Genomic DNA, 20,683 nt, shown 5'->3' with positions numbered 1-20,683 from the left:
AGTGGTTCATTGAATAAGATGGAAAGATAAGTTTTATTTCGTAAAACATTACTCCGATTTCATTTCGTAACCAGTTATGAATAACGCATGCCAAGAAAATAAATAATTTTATTAAGACACCCGAGCACTTTATCAAGACCTAGAATAAAGAAAAACTCGCGTTCGTCAATTAATTGTCTTCGAGTTCCTCTGAAACGGTCCGACTTCTTAATGTCTTCATTCAAATAAATAGATTATCGGCAACCCGTACGATTTTTCTAGCATCCCTCTTACACTCCAGGACGAAGGTATTGACCGTTATCGGTAAATCGAGATGAATTGAAGATACATTTAAAGGAACAACAAACCGTACGGAACAAGATAAAAACTCGATTGCCGTACAAAGACAGGCATTGAATAAAGTCCTCGACCGAAAGCCGCCCTTCGATGCTTCCTAGACCCGTAAATGCAAATTATTTGCTCATCCGCCGGCATTCGGACACGAATCGTCCCTGCGCCGGAGCTGAAAGAACAAGCAAGATTGTTAAGAATTACACAATGCCGAGCGACAAATGAAGCGTTTCAAGAGAAACTCGCTCTCTCTCTCTCTCTCTCTCTCTCTCTCTCTCTCTCTCTCTCTCTCTCTCTCTCTCTCTCTCTCTCTCTCTCTCTCTCTCTTTTTCTCTCTCTCACTCTCTCACTCTCTCACTCTCACTCTCTCTCTCTCTCTCTCTCGCTACCCCGGTATCGTGCGTGAAAACAAGAGAGAGCAAACCAAGGGGCGGGGGAGAAAAGAGAGATTGTCCGTGCGCGGCGCACGAACCTCGGGAGCTCCATCAAGCCCTTCGAAGGGTTATGAATAAGGGATGAAGTTCCTGCGTGGTAGCGCACACACGCCGCCAGTGTCCACGCATTCATACGAACTCAGCCAAGTTTTAAGCTCGATTGTATGTCGGTAAACGAATAAATGTGCAAATTTGACGAACCAGCCACGCTCGGTCCCCCCAACCCCGCGGCCGCCGCCTCGCTCTCACGTCACTCTGCTCCTCTCCTCTTCGTCTATCGGGGAGAACGAACGCGTGAACACGCACCGTTGACAGCGACGAGTGTACGCGAAAGAAAATAAAAAAAAATTGACGAGCGGGACGGAGATAGCGAGAAGAAGATGATATTATGCTCGGCACAGCAGTGCTTCCATATTTTCCGGAATTACCTGGACGCGTCGTAGCTGCGTGCACACTCCCACCATCTTTCTTTCTTTCTCTCTCTGTCTCTCACTTTTTTTCCCTCTCTCTTTCTCTCTCTCTCTCTCTCTCTCTCTCTCTCTCTCTCTCTCTCTCTCTCTCTCTCTCTCTCTCTCTCTCACTCTCTCTCTCTCTCTCTCGTTCGTTTTTTTGTTGCCTCTGTTTTTCGTATGCATACGTGTATGCACAATACGTATAGACGGGTTCGCGAGGTCGCAGAAAAATCCAGCAAGTGCGTGCGCGTGTCGGCACACCGATCGACCCCTCATGGACACGCAGCCGGGGCGTTCCTACGCGCGGGTCCGTGAATAAAAATAATTAACGGAAAATATATACGAACGTCGAAGCAGCGATTGATTTACGGGGGAGCGTGAAGGTACGAGGCGGGACCCGTAATTTCGCAAAAACCGCGTATCTGTGGGTTCGGCTTCGATTTTTGTTTTTACCCCGGCCAACCAGATCGACTGCACACCTCCCGTCCCCCGCCCTCCACCCCTTTTCCGCCACGCTCTGCCCATTTCTCAATACACCTACGTATAAAGCATAGCTCGCCGGTATGCGTGTACACACGCGCCCCTGTTTGCGTATGTGGCGTGTGTTTGGGTGTGCACAAGCGTGTATGAATATACGCGCACGAATTTTTTTTTCACTACTCACCGTTCTCTCAAACCGTGCGAACTCAACGGGCCATGATACTCGTTGCCACAGATATTACGGATAGTTAAGCAATAGTTTCTCGCATTTCATCAAATACACTGGCTGATGGTGTGGAGATACTTGAGAATAGCAAAATCACGATTCTTGCCTTCGACAAGACCCGATTCAGGTTCTACTGGACGACACGTCTGAGAATAGGTAGGCGTGAGTTTCGAGGGTGTGGAATATTTTCTATGTTCGTTTTGATCGATGCTATGATTGCATATTCTACACCATTTTATTTTCTACCTTTCAATCTCGTGTAATTTATATACCTGGTATCTGCTATTTGAGAAAGTATTGTATATAAGGTTCTCTTATCTTAGTTTTCTCGGAATGATACTTAGACTTTTGAGATTTCTAAAATAAATTTATAGTACCTATTCATTGTGAACTTCACATTGAATTGGCGTAATCCAGGTAACTTTGTGGTTCGATAGAAACTACTTCCTGTTTGGGCTTCACGTAGCATAGAATGTCGTCAAACGGCTGGTTTACTTACGAGAAACTAATGAAGGATCTATAAGGAAACCCACAATTCAAGTCGCACATCGTATAATTCGTCAGACATATAAGACTTACGTTAAACCGTTCAAAAATTGTATCCCCGTCAATAGCTCTTTGTTCACAGCCACTTCACTGCTCGTCAAATCATTTGTCTAAATTCAGTACACCATTACACTTCGTTCAAATAAAATCCAACATTACTCCAACAACAAACGCAAAATAATTCAACATAATTATATTCTAAGCAAGAATTCATTCCGCATCCGGTTCTCAAAAGTCATTTACGTTCGGCGAAGTACTCCCAGCAAGAATCAAAAAGGCAACGCCTGCGTCCCCACTCACGCCACGAAGATAATAACTCTTTTAATTAAAGGAACCACTCTGACGTCGGAGGAATCAATGTCGGATAGCCGGGTGTCGCAGCGCGTCGGCGTTTCGCGTGACATAAGGCAACGCTCGGCGCACTTTGCATTATCTTCTCCTTAAAAGGGTGAAACGGTTTACAAAGCAACGCGCGAAGCGGAGGCGATTTAATGCCCTGAACGACTTTCCCTCAGCTTACCGGCGTAGGGCGGGGGCGTGAAACGAAGCACACGGGCGATGCTAGAGAGCTAAGAACCGGCGAACGCGCGCCGTGTCTGAGAAGGACGAGGTGATAGGGCAGTTGGGCCGGCTGAAGAGGGATAGATGACGAGTCTTGTAGACATAGTGCTAGGGGTGTGCTTAGTTTCTCCCGGGCAGCGCGGCGCTGCGGCGTGAAAAGCGGAGGAAAAACGTCAAGAGAGCTTTTTTTTCCTCTCCCTCCTCCCGGCCTCAGAAGTAAGTGGCTACATCGTGCATGGCACGTAAGTCCACAGGTGTCCGCGGACAATGACTCGCGTCCCTGTTGTGCGTCTCTGACGGGCGCCCGTGTACACTACACCCCCGTGCACCGTCGTGTCGGATAGAGCCGATCCAGGGGGTTGTGTGCGCGTTCAGTGATTCCCGACCCCGTGTGGGTGGCATGCACGTACGCGGGATCCTTAGAAGGGGTTGGGTACTACCGGGAGAAGTCTCTTAATTTCCGTGCTTCGGGACAAAGGGGGAAAAAACGAGCGCTCGAGAAAAGAGCCGAAGGTAAAAGTGGGGCCGCGTCTCCCTTTCTCTCCCTGGCCCGCTTCTTTCTCTCGTTTCCGCTGGCCGGAGTCGCGTCTTCGTCCCACCCTGGGCCCTCCTGCGCTGCGTCGCTTCTTCCTCCTCCTGCTCCTCCTTTCCCTTAACTCGCCCGTATGCCCGCGCTCCTCTTCTCTGACGGTAAATAGAGAGAAATAACCGCGGCGACAACGCGGGCGAGGGTTGCATCCGCGGACTCGATACGCATATACGCAAACATTCGTGGGCGCAACAGACGAGATCCTTTGACTCTGTCTCTCTGACTCTGACTGGCGGGCTGCGCCGGGCCTGCTGAAACAGCCGCAGGATCGCCGTGACTTTAATTCCGCGAATTGTTTGCTCCGCCTTCCCTCAGAAGTTAACTGAAGTGGCACAGAAGTTCTGCCGCGTTCTACGTGCCATTATATCTTCGGTTTATCCGCCACGCGATTGTGCGCCACGCGGAACGGAGTCAGCCCCGGCAACGGGGCTCGCGTCTTTTCATATAACATATACACAGTCGAGTAATCGCATTCGGGGGTGGCTCGTTTTTTTTTCTCTCGTACGTAGAGTGCGACCGAAATTCCCGCGATTTTAGAAAACCACCGAGCGATACCGCGATTCTTCGAGGGCTGATGTTATTGGAACGGAACCGGAGGCTAGGTACCTCTTCCGTTCACTGGTTCGTTGGTCTTCGGTCGTCGGAGAGGTTATCTTCGCTTTTGTTACCGTCATCACGGTAACAGCCACTTAAGATCGACTGGTAAATTAAAAAATCCAAGGGATACAGGAAATATTATTCGCGAGAAACGGGGTGAGGCAGTGATTAGTTGAAATGCAGGTGTGCTGCTCAGTGGAGCTGTGATAGTTGTCCGAAAAGTCATCGCGTTTTATTTCGTATACGCATGTGTGTCATAATGAAGGATTAAATACTGTGATAAGTAAATATTGAAACGTGATAGAAAATTGTCAAAAAAAATAGACGATGCATGCCTTAATGAAGATTCATTTTGGCTGGAAAAATTTAAGGTGAAATTCCAGACCAAGCAAATTTTATTGAACTTTATTAAAATATATAACTATTGACAGCACAGATTTGTTGGATGTTTGTCCAAAGTGGTAGTAATGGTATCTTTATAAAAAAAGCAGATCAATTTTCTTATTCAATTGTGAAGGTAAATAAAGTGAAACATATGAAAAAAGTTCCTGATCGAACGCTAAGTAGGCTATGTATTTTTAGAGTATGAAACAATATACTTTGCTTAATTTTCAATATATATAGTCCATTGATGCATAAACTCACTTTAATCGGTAAATAAACTGTTTTCGAATAAAACCAGACAATCCAAGTATGTAGCGTTCCCTTTAGTTGATTATCGATAGATAATCTTCGGCCATTTACTTGTGCATCCATTTATAAATATGTCGATCCATTCATAGACTGCTTTGTGGCATACAATACACTACTTCTGTATTGCACTATAAGTCTGCTATAGATCCCAGTTCCTGAATAAAACAGATGAGACAGGAGCGAACTATTAATTTGAAACTAGGGGTGAAAAGAAAGAAGAAAAGAGGAAACATCTAATAATGCACACAGAATATACCTTCTAATAATAAACTGTAATAATTCAATTATAGTTTTATTACGTATAACTATTCATTCATTTTAATACTCATATTAAGGATTTATTAACATCTGGATAAACATCCACAAACTTACAAATCTACAATGTTTCGAAAATATTTTTTAAAGATTAAAGTCAATGCTAGTACTAATTGCTCCCACAATCTTATAATTTCAAACTTGAATATTTGTACTATTTTTAAAACCACAATTTTCCTTGTACTTGACGTGAAAAGGCATTTCTCAAAAATTCTAATATTGCACACCAAGCAACTCCGAAGTACAAATAAAATGCAATTCTAAATGTCCCTCCCTCGACTAAAAAATAATCTCTTACCACTAGTTTTTCAATAAAATCGATACAATGCTCGTCACCCGATTAAAAATTCCGAAACGTCTCCGAAATACCGAGTTACACAAAGCACCACTAACAAGCCACATCATGCCCACGCCACATCGATTAACAGTATCGGTCGTACATAGGTGCTCACCTGGAACTTCCGGATCCTATTGCTGCCGTGAAGTGAATCGGGCCCCAGTGGGTCGCGAAACCCAGCGTTTTTCATCGGCGCGTGACTTTTAACCGGCTGCTGTTCTTTTTGTATCCTCTACCTCGAGGACCAGGGCATTGTGTCGCCGACCGGAATAAATATTTAACAAGCCTACGGTCGCGATGTTGCGTCAATATACACCGATGTGTCCTTCCGGCCGGGAAGGAGCCGCCGCGCGTAGATGCACTCGATCACGTTCCCTCCGCGAGAAGAGAAAAGGAAGCCGCGGCGGCGGAAAGGTGCACGGCAGATCCATTCGGATATATTCAAAATATGCAGAACACCGGCGCGTCGCTCGGCTGCACACCGACAAAAGGACACGCCGACCGCGGAGATAAAGGAAGGCCTCCCCGTTCGTTTGGAACGTGGTCCGCCGGCTGGGCGGGGGTGGCGGAAGAAAGGGTGGCGGGCGGGGGCGAGTGGATGAAATAAGCAGCAGGAAAAGTGGAAGAGATCGCCGATTTTGTTTGCCCACAAAACACCGTAAACACGAGACGACCGGCATTATACAGTCGTCGTAGACAGACGTCCACCTACAAGCAGATGATGAACCTTCTTCGAGGTTTTTCGGATTAGTGACAGACGGATGTTACCTCGACCGGTGGCTGCAGGGGCAGGAGAGATGGAGAGAACGATGACGGGGCGCCCTGCGCTGCAGTAATTCGAGATGATGCTTTTTCTTTCTCAGCTGCCATTCGGCAGATGTCGAAATTGCTCCGACACGGAGACAATGCTGTAAGGATAATCGATTTAATTTCGGAGATGACCGCGAATCACGAGGGTTTACCGAAAATGATCCGTTTCGATTGGGGATTGTCCTGCGACAATGAGATGCTTCTGAGATTCTGGTTCTTTTGGGATGTGAACTTGGGTTACTGGGATAATTCGTATGTTTTGTTTTATTTGTATGTTTGACTCAGGGATGTGAAGCCTTGTAATGGTTTGACTAGCTTAAGTTTAAGCTAACGTGTTGAACTATAATTGTTTGAAACCTGTTTTATAGTTATTTATTTAGCATTGACAGTTCCATTTTATATATATTCTCTGTTCGCATTGAAAATTCGAATATTAATAAAATAAGAAAGGTAACTGGGAAATATTTTTGAGCAAACTAATATGTATATTTCAATTAAAATATTGAACGAAAATTAAATTTTATATTGCAACAGTCATATTATTATTCTTATTTTTCAATAGATTTCGAAATATTCTTGTAAAGTGCTAAATATATAAAAGTATTAGTACTGGAAATTCCAAAGTAAAAAAAATATATAACATTATGGTTTAAAGAAATATCTGAAAATAATATAACTGTAGAGAAAAACTTAATTTAGTTTGGATGTGTACGGAGAAAATTTCCCATGAAATCAATTCACGAAGTCAAGTAGATCACGTAACTCTTCATGTCATCGTAGCGAAGGGTGTTCTCACCGTTTCCACGTAATTTCCTCATAACGTCAATTTTCCTCAAGACTACTAACCCTTCGTCGCACGTCTGAACGCCCTCTGGGAAAACAAAGGTGTCACTTCTTCAAAGAGCTCTTAGCTGCTCTGTATCTCCTTCCGCCTCTCTCGCTTTAAGGGCTCGCTTTCTCGCGTCCTTCCGCCCGGAAACATCTCCAATCGCGTGCCTTTTCTCTCGCTTCCATCTACTCCACGATCTATCTATGTCACTCTATAGATTTTATCCCAAGTATCTCGAGATTCTTAGCCTCAACCCTACCAAACTTCGCCGCTCTTCTTTATTCTGCCAAGAAAGCACTTTATCTGCCGGGGGGGTGGCTCCAACAGGTTACAAGACTTCGAGAGTTCGGAGTTTCTTAGAGGCGCCTATACCGGAGGAAATCTCACCCCTCGCTTTCTAAAGAATTTCTTAATCTATGGAAAGTGTTCGCTAATTACGCTGCCCTCCGCGTTGATTTTCACAGCTCGTTAATCACTAATTAAAATGAATGGAGATTTTCATAGAAGTAGTTTGCCTCATTTCCTTTGTTTTTTAAAGAAACGTTTGTGTAGATAATATTTATGAATGCTCATTAAAATAACTACTCATATGCTCGTTTTATTACATAGTACTGTTCTAAAACATATCAGTAAGTTCAATATAGTTATATACTACACATTTTTATACAATATTTAATAGACCATTCTTTTAATTAAATACTAAACCGTTTGCTCAGAAATTATTTTCCTTTGACATAAGCATTCCAAATATGACAAAAGAATGACTAAAATTCAGTGAATAAAACAGATTACTTACAAAACGTTCGAAAGTATACCACTCTAACAGAAAACGAAATATTACTTCAGAAATCATAGTAAAGAAGTAGTTCTATAAACAATCTATAAAAATAATATTATTAAATAAAATATTTTACTTTAATACCCAATATATAGTCAAACGTCAAACCACGGATTAGAGTGTATCAGTCGAATGATATTCATTTACATATATTTGAACAACTCATCATCATATTATTACACCAAGAGACATGATAAAACGATTTTAACAGCTCTGCCGCTTGTTCACCAACCGTAAAACGTTCCTCGCCCCTGCTCCCAATAAGGAAGTATCATTCATCCTATTCCACGGGGGGTGACTCCAACAGGTTTCAAGACGTCGGCCCCGGTTGAATCGTCTTCGCGGCTGCCGCCCCTAAGGAAACACCATCCCTTTACATCTTACAAGTTAGTCGCTTCCTGATTCTCAAGCAGGTCCACCCTCCCTCGACTCAGGCGGTTTTCTTAGCCCCTTCACGGACGAGGAACTTCCCTCGAAGATTTTCCGGGCTAGAGGGTAACGGAGGAAACCTGTTGATGAAAAGAGACAAACAGTGGGATGGGGCAGGGAAAAGAAACGAAAAGCGTTTTCTTATGACGATACTCGGGGCCGACCTCACCCTCCCACGCCTCCTCGAGTCCGCGTCCTCCTACCCCCGAGGCGCCCTCGAGGGAACAAGATATCAACTTGTTGCTGTTGGGATTCAGTGTGGGCCAAGGATCTAGAGGGTCGGGGTTTTTATTTTATTATTTAGAGTCGGCACGCGAATCCGCCGATCCCTTTTCCCTCGTCACGTTTCTCCCCCTTTCGTGGATTAGGAACATTTTGTCCCGTATCAACGCAAAAAACTACGATAATGTAACCGTGAATGAGATATGTCGTGGTGGATGGTTCTGTAAAGAATTATGAACTGCCATATGACAGGGAAGATATGAATAGGGACAAATGGTATATAGTGACTGATACTAACATGAGGGTATATATAGAATTAGTATTGGTATAGTATTTGTGAAAGTATAGCTATGCTCGAAATAAAAGTAGTTGTACTTACCAAGTGTTTATTGCCTGAAAAGTTAAAGTAACTTTAAAATTTAATAAAAAGGCGAGCTTCTCGTTTGTTAATGGACTGTGCTAAAATATTTGTAGAGTAAGAAACATCTGACAAAAGTAAGCAAATATTTATAAATAATTATTACGTTATATATGCACGAAAATATAACACAAGCAAACATGTAAACATCAAGTTTACGTGCCGGGATTTACTGAGTACTTTAAATAGAAATTTATACTATCTGATATTCGGAAAAAAAGTATTCGTGTATTGCCAGAATTATTGGCAAATATGAAATGCATGGTTGGATAATAGAAATTACAGTATAACTGTATTACTGAATTACATGAAACTTTACGACCGGAATCATAGTGCCTTCCCTTGTATGATCGGAATAGTTATCAGAACAAATGACGCACGTTGGATTTCATGATAAAGGAATTCTATTCTTAGTAGTTCTGTCGCTCGGATATTATCGACTTTTCCTTCTACGCCTCCGCAGTTCCCGGAACCCGTATAATGAAAATTTATAAATACGAATTATTTCTCTGTGAATGCTTCACTAGCGAAAACTGAAAATTAAACAAATTAAGGTAACAATCAGAATTGACATAAATTGTATTCACGTGGAAAGTACCAATATAATAGATCAACATTACCATCACGACACACAAATAAAAATCAGCATCAAAATTCATACGTTTGTATAATAATTAAAAATGCTTCTTGAATTAACATTAAATAATTGATATTATAGTGAAGATTATTAAACTCATTCGGTAGAACATTGGTGGAAGTCATAAAACAAATGATAAATAACAGAAATTAAAATATGGTATATTTAAAAAATGTGTATTATTCCTTTCATATGAGAAAATCGAATCTTTTAACGTTTCATGTTCATCCACCACGAGTTAATTATTTCAAAAAATAAATAAATAGCAATTTATAAAGTACGGAATGAAACGAGGGACTTTTAAAAAAACAAAGAAACTATTTCATTGGAATTATTAAGCAACATAAAATGATATAATTATAAGAAGAAGATAATAGGATATAGGGATTATGACAGACCATAATACAATATAATATACCTCAGACATAAAATGCCTTCCTAAAGGAAAACTATAGGGACCCTGTGTAGACAGTTTACGTCAACCGAGGGTGGACCCGTTAACTTCCTTCAAGGAGTTCCGAGGACATGCATCCATTTGGAAAACACTTGTTGAACATCGAACTAAGATTGCTCGACCTAAGAAGCCACTTGTTGCTTCATCCTTCCTGTAAGGAACTGACAGTCCCGTTTCAGGATATTTACTGTAATAACTAGATAAATCTTCTGCAAGTTCTACCATGAACCCTGATACTCACAATTGGTCATTAGAGCCTGAATCGTTTAAATCTAGAGAATACGTATATTTGGTTCTATCTTTTTCTCAGAAAGTATAGCAATTATCATAAAAATGTTCACCAAAACCTTTTAAAATATTTGAACATATTATTTTCGTTCAAATATATTTTGATTATGTATATATAGTAAAATACAGTGTAGTTGATACAATAGGCATTAACTCGATAAATTATCACTAAACAATTTCATTTAACTTTTCATATATATTCGATAACAAGATATATGCATAATTGCAACTTTGCTGAGAACGGTGCCGATCCCGCAATTCTTTGATTGATATAATCCATTACCACTGCAACGATTAGATGAAAGGGGCGTCTCTTGAGGCAGGGGTCACGTGTTTGTAGCACAATTCCAGACACATGCACGAGCTACAAGCATGACACCGGTTCAATCAATTGCACGATATATCAAATACTGGCTATGGTACAGACAAACAATGAGTGCAAATAGATTTGTTTGTTGCCTTAAAGATACATCATTACTAAATACAACAAGTTTGCTGAAAGTATATTACATTCAGAGATTGAATATAAAATTCGGAAGAAGCCATACATTTTTCAATGCGTGTTTAAATATAGAGACAAGCTAATTCATAGAAGTTTCTGGAACAAATTTAGATAATAAAGTTTCACAAATGTTCTATATAAATACTCTACAAATAAATATTCTATACTATCTAAACTAGTATCAGTAAATATTTAATAAGAATTATAAAATTTATAAAACAATCTATATTTTATTATATGAAATTTTGATCTAGCTTTAAATCTGTTTTAGAAGAAAAATAACAACTTAAATAATGATACACAGCTTAACCCTAACCTGTAGAAAAAAATATATATAATTTTCAATTTACAAAATCATGTAATTTTTTATGTGTAAAACCGGAATTGTTTTTCTTTATCTAGATGTTGTCAAAGATAAAAAATTTCATGGCATAGAAATGATGGCTCATCGACTAGCACGAATTAATGAATTTCCACCAACTTAACACGATGAATGACAGAACTTAGAAAAAAAGTACAAGCTGTCCCTGAGACTTGTGAGATGATTAGATTCTGCCACGTGCCCATTGTGCCACCCATCGACGCAACGCCCCTTTCTGTATACGCGCACGTGTGCGTGTCGTTCATGCATGCAGTGCCTTAATCGACATGAACCGTAAGACACAGAACTGTATATGTATTCCGCATTGCATACTATAGATCGAGATTACATTTAACATCAGTTTGTGATTAGACAGTATCGTCAATTTTAAATAAAACTATAACTAAATACAATATATGTATAAATGAAAATATAAATACAAATGAAGATATAAACAATAAATTTAACTTGAAGAAACTTTTTCACTAACTTTCCACAAATTTGTCCAATAACGTTCTCAATAATATTGATAACACTCCACAAAAACAGGAAAATAAATTTCTACCATAAAATTCATCTAACAAAAATTCCATTTTTTAATAAAACACCAACGAATAAAATGATTTTCGTCGAAATGATTGTACAAATATACTTGATACACAATAACTTCTCTAACCTTTACAATCCAACCTGCACGAGCAAACAATTCTAGATCATAATCCCCAGAATTACCGAAATTCGATTGCAAATTCGATTCTCTCCAAAGTTTCCTCGAATAAATAGAATCCAAAACAAAATGTAATTTCACCGAGCCATTTGTAAATACACCCCCGCGGATCCGTTTCCGGCGAAACGCGCGTGCAAACACAGAACAATTGGCCAAAATGGAAACAAACTATCAATTACAACCGAGGCAAATATGAATATAGAAATTCTGACCACTGCTACAAAACCACTCGGATGAAAGAAACGACGATCCGTATACCAATCCGCGGAACATCCGAATATTCAAAGCTCCCCGAGGCTAATTCTCCGTCCAATAGCGGGCGTCGTAACAAGGTTTCACGGAGGGGGTCCGTAGTAATCGTCTAATCGTCCTGGAACACGCTGGAAGTACCCTCCGATCGTCCTCGACGCGGTTTGGCCTGGTGTCATCGAGGGGAGCGCCTAATCGACGATGAGAAGAAAGATAAGATTCACGGAGAACAGAGCGGGAAAGTTATATAGGCAAATCTTGGCGAGGAGATGAAGATCGGGTCCCATCGTATCGGTATATTTGATTTTCAACCCCATCGTGTCCCGCTCGCCGCGGACCGCGAAGGACGATCGACTTTGAATCTCGTTTTATCGAGTTACGCGGCGCCGGGCAAGGCACCCGGCCAGGTTCTTTGTCTATCGAGCCATCTGTCACCCCGAAGAGCCAACGTCTCTCGAGAGGGAGGCGCGTGGGCGTCACGGTAACGCCGTTAGACGACCTACTTGTGTTCGTAAACGCGTGATCGCCGGCTCTCCCGTTTGGCCCGGGCGAGACCCCAGTTGTAGGTACGCGTGTATTCCCACGCAACGCCGATACAATGAAATATACGATCGAGATAAAAGAGAGATAGCGCGACAAGTCGAACCGGTCCTCCTGGATATACGCGTGTATCGCGTATTGATTTTCCCCGTATGGAGTTAAGCCAACGGGGTAAGCCGAGACGCGACAAAGTTTATTAATCCTGGGGGCAGCGAGCGCGTCTGCGTGGCCCCGGTCACGGCGAGACTCGTGTTCCATGGGGACACGGAACTTTTGATGTCGGCTCGTGGCCGCCGCCGCCGCACCGGAATTCGTACATTGAGCTGCCGGCCGACCGGAAAATTTCAATTCTTTTCTATCGGAGACGGCGACGATATCCTCTGCGCTGAGGGATTGTAAACGGATTTGAAATGTAAGGGAAATTTGAATAATTCGAGACTGGCCGCTTCATCGCGCACGCGGAATTGGGACGGAAAGATTTTGTAATGAAATGTCGGTAACGAAGTCTTGATATTTAATTCGTTCTTTTTGCTTTATGGTTTTTTTCGTTAATATATTCTTTACTAATAAATGGAAATATGTGTTTAACACGTTTAGTGCCACTTGTACCGCATATGGTACACGCCAATTTTTTTAAGAATATATTTTTCAAAGATACTTGGTCACGGATAGCGGTACACATTACAAAGTAGTAAAAACGTAAAAAAAACAATATCGAGATTACCAAAAATTTAAATATAATTTAATACTTTATTTAAAACATCAATACAGTTCATAAGCAAGTGTAACCAAAATTTCCGATGGCACGGAACATGTTAAAGAGTATGGATGTAAGGTTGGAAACATTTGCTTTATGAACTAATGTCACATTATAGTTGAAGTGAGATGAGAAAGGTATACAAATTTGTTAGCAACAAAGGAAGTTACATACATCTAACTTGGAGGAATGTATTTGCTATAAACATTAAACGTTAATTGATATAAATGAAACAGTAAAACATTCTAATAATTTCTTTTTATATAAATACAAAATATCCACTCGAGTCTCCATTTATCTGGGCTGTTACCTATTATTAGGTGTAGTAGACAGTTCTTTCCGATACACTTCAGCTGACTACATGAATTCATTTCACGAAAGCCATAGATAATAATGGTTATTTCGACGATTAAACATTTGTACATTATTTTAAAGAAAATGTTGATCTTACCGAAAAATCGGGAAGTACTTTTTGCTGCACACAATAAATCGGATAGCCGAGACTCCATTGTATGAAGTGTACCTTTGATCGTTTCAAACTTTCCCGCGGCGCGTTCATGGGAGTTAATTTCGCCTTGGGAAATTTCATCTTAACTCTCGGTGCCGTATAAATTGGTCAGCCGAAAAGCGCGGCCGAGGAACGAAGGAAAGGAACGCGATAGGACGACGGGGGACGTCTAATACATCATAAACTTGCGAACAAAGAGGAGAGAGGATGTCGTGGTAGCACCGGGGAATCCGCCGGTTCCCGTTATCCTCGGGACAAAACTTTACCTATTTGTTAAGTCTTGCACGCCGAAACTGTCTCAGATACTGCCGTCGAACTATGCCTCACACCTATGACCTCCTTAGTCCCATCCTTCTTCCTTCCTAACCCTCGCCGCCGTTTCTCCGATGCCTTGTCTCGGTGCATCCTTTGCTGAAACATTGAATAGCGACTACAAAGACGCACTCTGTTTCGTGAAATTCGTCCCCCGGCTAGGAAAATTGATGATACACGAGAATTCAACTACGTCGGGATACGAACGGAAGAGTTTCGAATGAAATACCGGATTCGTGTAACTGATTCTTCTGTGCGCCAACTCGGCGATACTTTGTCTTGGTATTTGGAATTGATGAATATATTCCTGGTCTAAGTACTTACTATCTGTTATATCTGTATGAATAAAATTTATTCATAAAAATAGATATTTAGAGTTTGCTAATTCGATACATTCTTAAACAGAAAATTCATTATTCTTAAGTAGTTTGAAAATAGACAGAATGGTAATAATATTACAAAACGCGATTATGAATGACATTATAAATTATGATTATAAATTTTATTAACACTCAATTAATAGAATCATTATTTTAAAATCATCCTATAGTTAAAGAAAACCTACTTCTATACAAATATTTTCATTTAATTCAATTCATCATTAGATAAATGACGAAGATGGAGTATCTTATACAACAGACTAATGTATATATAACGTTTTTCACAATAATACGTATCGCAGAATAGTATTTTACCGGTTTATCGATCATGAATTAAAAAATTGAGCGTCGTCGAATCTACGCCAAAATTTTCTCCAACACAAGTTCAATCGGCGTGGCGTCAGAAAGGGTTTCAGTGTTATCGGAGGCGCAAATCGAAAAAAAAAGACTGGCAAAATTTTGTTCGCCGTGCCGATGTATGCGTGATCAGAATTCACGAAGTTTCGCGCCTGTGGTTCGAGGCAAAAGTTCGAGTGCGACACGCGCACATGACATCGGCTGTGCCGGAGCGTGTATCGAGGGTGGTGGCGAGCTTTCGGGGTGGTTTCATTGTAACGACAATATCGCCTTGGGCGGCATTGGCGAGGCAGAGATGCAAATTTCGTGAAGGACGGCTCAGTTCTCTGCGTTTCTCTCCGCCAAGCCACGAATATATCTCCTAGTGATCCCAACAGTACTCGATTCTTCGAGATTTACCGTCAAATGGCGACAATTTGTTTATTTTACTTTCACGACTAAAATGTGAAGACGTTTCCCTAAACTTTCGAATGAATATCAAATTAAAATATTTCCTTATTACACTGCAATGTACGTACTATAAAAACAGAAAACATGAAAAGTAATAATACCTATGTATATTTTAAACTATAGTATATCTTCAAAGAATGACTAACAAAATAGGGTTTTCAATATATCTTTTCGTTTTCATCATTCATTTATTTAACACTATTATAGTATAATACTCAACTATTAGGCACAATGAAAACTAATAATTAAAAAATCCATAGGTTACAAATAAATAATTTCTAAAATTAAACATCTTTAATTCAAAGCGCATGCAATAATTCTCTGTTCATTCCATTGCTAAACCTTAAATAACAATAATACAACCCCCGACAAAATAATATCCACACACAGACACAACGCTTCATCAGTAATTCCCAAAAATATTCATTTCTACGTATTCTTCTGTTTCAGGGGACAGCATCTTCCGCATCGCCACGGCAGCGTTCCTCGTAAGTACCGACAACCAAAAAAATTAATCTCCTAATAAAAAGAAAACCGCGCGGAGCCTGTTTCCCGCGATCGAACGACGGTTCCGCGACAATTACACAGGATCCAAGCATCGCGTAAACGGAAGCTCACAAAGCTCACCTTGAAGGGAGCTCGCAGCGTCGTTGCATTGTGCATCGTAGTCGATTCCTCGGCGTTCTACGCCAATGCATACATATATGAGCGCAGGGAGCGGGTCGACGGAGGGAAGGGGTTGACAATGCAGCTGCGACGGTGTGGCAGCCTCGGAGTCGCTCGCCGTCGTCGTCGTCGTGCAATGTCAGTGGCGATAGCGCGCGCTGCCGGAGACGGAGTAGGAAGAAGGGCGGTTAGACGTGCAGCTGTGGCGTGGGGGGTGGGGGAACGAGAAGCGGGTAGACGAGAACGAGGGGAGGACGGGGAGCGGGATGGGGGTCCGGGCGGAACTGGTAAACGGAGGTGGAGACGCTCTAAGGTACATAATCATGCTTGCTGATTCCTTCCCTAATAAAAGTCTCACTGTCAGCCCATCCCCCACGGGTCGCATCCCACCTCCACCCTTCCCGTCCCTGGCCACCGGCGCACGGAGATACACTGCCTCCTTCTCGGCTAACTTCTCCGCGCTCGGAAATCGGCGCACACGCGTCGCACTGAACTGCATGTGTGCGCTTCGCAGAGAGCGTACTAACCGGGTCCGCGGGATGCACCCCTGCGGAGGAGTCCCGCGACAGAGACCGGTGCAACCTCTTTCTCCCTCTGTCTCTTCGCGTGTGTAAGAAGACAAAAGTAGGAGGGCGCACACGGTGGGACAGAGGATGGAGGGCCTGAACGAGGAGAGAATTACGGGCGGCGAGATACGGGTCAGAAATGCTTGCTCTAGCAGCATCTGAACTTGCAATTTTTTTCATCTCCCAATATCCACTCGAAGATTACGTATTCACGTTTCGTATTTGTCTTGTGCCCCCTTTGTCCCGTTGCCTTCATCTCGTATCGCATGTCGTCGTCTCGTCTCGAGTCGACTCGTCCCGTCTCGTCACGTTCTCGATACCCAAGGACTTACGCTGATGAGCGTGCGGTATCGACCAGAGACGGACCATCCTTTCGTGATCCGTATCAAGAACGATTTGCAAATTAATTTCCCTTTGTCGGCAGACCGTCAACGATGCGCCGATTTTCATGGTAAACAGCGCGACCCAGGTTAACTCTCTCTTGCCTCTTGTGGTATTAATAGCCTATCGTTGTGCAACGTGAGCACCGGTCGCGTGCCTTCCCAACGTCGGTCTGATTTGGCCCTGTGATGTTAGGAATTATATTAGGTGTAGAGTTACTATGATCGAATTTTGTTGGTGTGCTCTGGGGGTGCAGATGCGAAGGAAACGGTGCGCAAATATGAATCGTTTAAAAAATTAGTAGAAACAAAGTTACTGTTATAATATAAATGGCAACGCGACAGAGATATTTACTTCTAGCAGAGTTATATAAGATATGTTTAATATCTAAATAAAACTCCAGTAAATATGAAACCTGTACATAAATTCGACTCATATTGCGTTACATGAATAAGTTTACAATTCAATATGTACAAATAATTTTTATATTACCTGTATGGTATCAAAATTTTGGATAAAAAATAATTAATTTCCATATAATATCAATTTTTGCAAATACTTTATAAAATTTTGCATAAAAATTTGCAGCATACCAGCGAAATACAATGAAAATTCACCGTATCTATTATGATTAGGCAAAATACCGATCCGATCAGGATCATGCACGCAAAAGCAAGTTAACCGAAGACCAAAGAAAGCCGGACCATTCATGGTGCGGCTACCCTCGAGGTTGTTAAGGTGAGCCATAGGTAAGGGTACAGTCTCGGTGTCTTCGTTTCAGGGTCGATTTTTAAAGGGCCGGGCGTTCGAGGGTCCTTGTCCCAGACAGGTCTCAAGGTGCATGTCTCTGGTGGATTTAAAAGGCCCTCAAGGTGATCGTGTGTAGGGAAGGAACCAGATGGCTCGACCTACCGCACCTTTCTCGTCCTTCTGCCTCTTCCACCCACGTGTCTGGAACCTCGAACCGGTCTCGACATGAAAATGGATTTTCTTTTTTTCCCTCCTCCCCTGCCTCCATCCAACTTTGCTCCACTTCCACCGTCTCCATAGTTTCCTCCACGAACCGTAGATCCCTGCGCCCCTTGGCACGCGTTAATAACGCATCTCGATGCAGCCGTGGAAACTCCGTCGTTCGACATATGTTCTGAAGTCATTGTGCGCGGGGAGAAAATGCGGTTGCGGCTTCTGCATCGTGAACGCGTTAAATGCGTTTTCGGCCCGTTTTTAAGCTCCCGTTAAAGAGGAGAACGCCCGCCCCGAAATTAGGGCCGGATATCGTCGAGAGGCCCCGCCAATATGTCATGATGACCTGGGCTGGATGAAACGCGGGGGCGGTTGAATGAAAGATAGAAAACGTTACAAATTTTGTTTCCTTCGTTCGGCCGCCGACCACTTTGTTCGATAGTCCGTTGCGCCCGCTTGAGCCCGTGATGAGCTCCGAGAGGCACGTGCAGTCCTCGATTCGAAAGCGTAACGGGGTTCGATGTCGAGAGGCGTAAAACGGTGTCTGGAAATGTTTCTTGGATTACTTTTCGGGGGCAGATGTTAGTCTGATGCGAGGTTGAATGGTTCTTGTTTGTATACGATTGCTGTTTTAAGATAACTGTAGGTACTAAAGCTTAGCAAAAGAACGATGATCTATATTATAGCTTCAAAAGTTTCAAATAGGTGTTCGCATATATGAATATTATAGTCATCATTCCAGTAATAACTTCATACTAGACACTTTATATCATATTGATAACATTTAATAGCTGCAGGGTATCTTTTCACTCCGTGCAACTTAAATATTTCGTTGTTTATATGCTTGATTCATATCACTCATCGGTAAACCATTTAATACAGTGTGTTTGTAGAAATTGATAAATTAATTAGTGTAATCCATATCGATGTTGTGAATTGCTGTTTAATACAGTTCGCAGTAAGTACTTAATGCTATTAATATTTGAATTACAAATCATTTTTCTATAATATATGAATTCAGATGAAGTACTGATAGCATTCTTGTCACAAATGACACAAAGTGATAATGTCACTACGTCGACTGCAACAAAAGTAGACACGAAAAGGAAAGAAAAAATCGGAGCGTGTACAAATAGCTACGAAATTCAGCTTGTCCGGGCACAATTTGGCAAACTTTCCAGGTGTAGTGTTTGGAAAGGGCGCTGCATCGGCACGCGTTCAGCGCAGAAAAGTAAAGACGGTCTATCGCGCAGACAAAAGATTTTACGGCCAGACATTATGTTTACCACACGGAACACCCCCGCAACGCCCAGCCGGAAGACCGGATGTCTCGTGCTGAGAATTATCAGAACGGATTTACGAGCGGCGACAAATTGGCCTGTAGTTCTTCCCTTGTATCCGGGGCGTTACAGCTACAGCGGTCGAGGCTTTCTCGTTATTGGCCACTTTGAAACCGTTTAAGACGGCAAAGCCACTTTACGGGAATACACCGGACAATGAGGAACTTCACTTCGTTCGCTTTTCTCGCTTTGTACACCTTTATGGCTCCCTTCCATAATTATCTCGGATCTTTCCTCAAGTCGGGGAAACGGGTGCCGGGGATCGTGAACAGCAAATTTTCTTTAACATCCCTCGCTCCTTTTGTGGGCTATTAGTGTAGCAAACGGCTAACTCCCAACTGAACGGAAAAGCACAATGTTATTGTTAAAACCTGCGACATCTTTGTCGCTTTTAGGAAATACATTTTTAGCTTGGATTTCGCAATAGCTCCAATTGTAGCGTCGACGTTCTTTCATAATTGTTACTATATCGACGTTAGCACGTTCCTTGCCATACTTTTATTTCGGTTACAGTTCCCGTGGTTACTATATTTCATTCAATTCAGTGGATTCTTTTAATAAAATATTTTAAATACAGTAATAAAAAAAGGTTTCTTCTCTGAACATCACGTCGTATATTATAACTTCAATCTTAATTATAGATGAAATTTCACCTCGTAGGAACTTCGTTTTATTATTAACGCAAGGGCAGGTAACGCTTATCGTTTGAATATTAAATTTCAAAATAATAAAACATATATTGAAGTCCTCCCAAGTACTTTCCTGCGATAATGATTTTTAGGGGTAAAACATCATAGATAAAATTCAATTTTCTTCCTATGTATAACACACGATGCCGCTAGCACGTTAAATTAAACGCTAATCGAATCTTTGGAAATCATCCATATCAAAGAAAATTCTCGTCCCCCTCGGAACGAATCATTTTTCAAAAATAAAATATTAGGATCTCGATGGGTGAGCAGTAAGTTGGGGCACCGAGGGCGCATCCTAATGCCTCGGCAAATCGATCGAACGTTCGTCACCTTAATAATTTCTTTCTCTTTCTCTCTCCCCGTGCCCCCTTCACGGTGTTGTACACACCGCGTGAGGAAGCAGCCGGGCATCTGACCAGACGGAATTTTCAATGGGGGCACGCCACG

At 41.9% G+C, this 20,683-nt stretch overlaps 1 long non-coding RNA gene across 1 annotated transcript in view; it reads left to right on the top strand.

The window, feature by feature from the left end:
- Positions 1–20,683, top strand: part of LOC116427527 (uncharacterized) — a 122,466-nt gene that overhangs the window by 35,665 nt on the left and 66,118 nt on the right. Inside the window, exon 3 of the long non-coding RNA XR_012999217.1 lies at positions 16,079–16,116. This is a non-coding gene — a long non-coding RNA (uncharacterized LOC116427527). The remainder of the gene's footprint in view (positions 1–16,078; positions 16,117–20,683) is intronic.

This window comes from Nomia melanderi, chromosome 8 (assembly GCF_051020985.1).
Source record: "Nomia melanderi isolate GNS246 chromosome 8, iyNomMela1, whole genome shotgun sequence".
In the NCBI taxonomy this organism is placed as follows: Eukaryota; Metazoa; Arthropoda; class Insecta; order Hymenoptera; family Halictidae; genus Nomia; species Nomia melanderi.
This window is presented reverse-complemented; position numbering and strand designations above follow the sequence as displayed.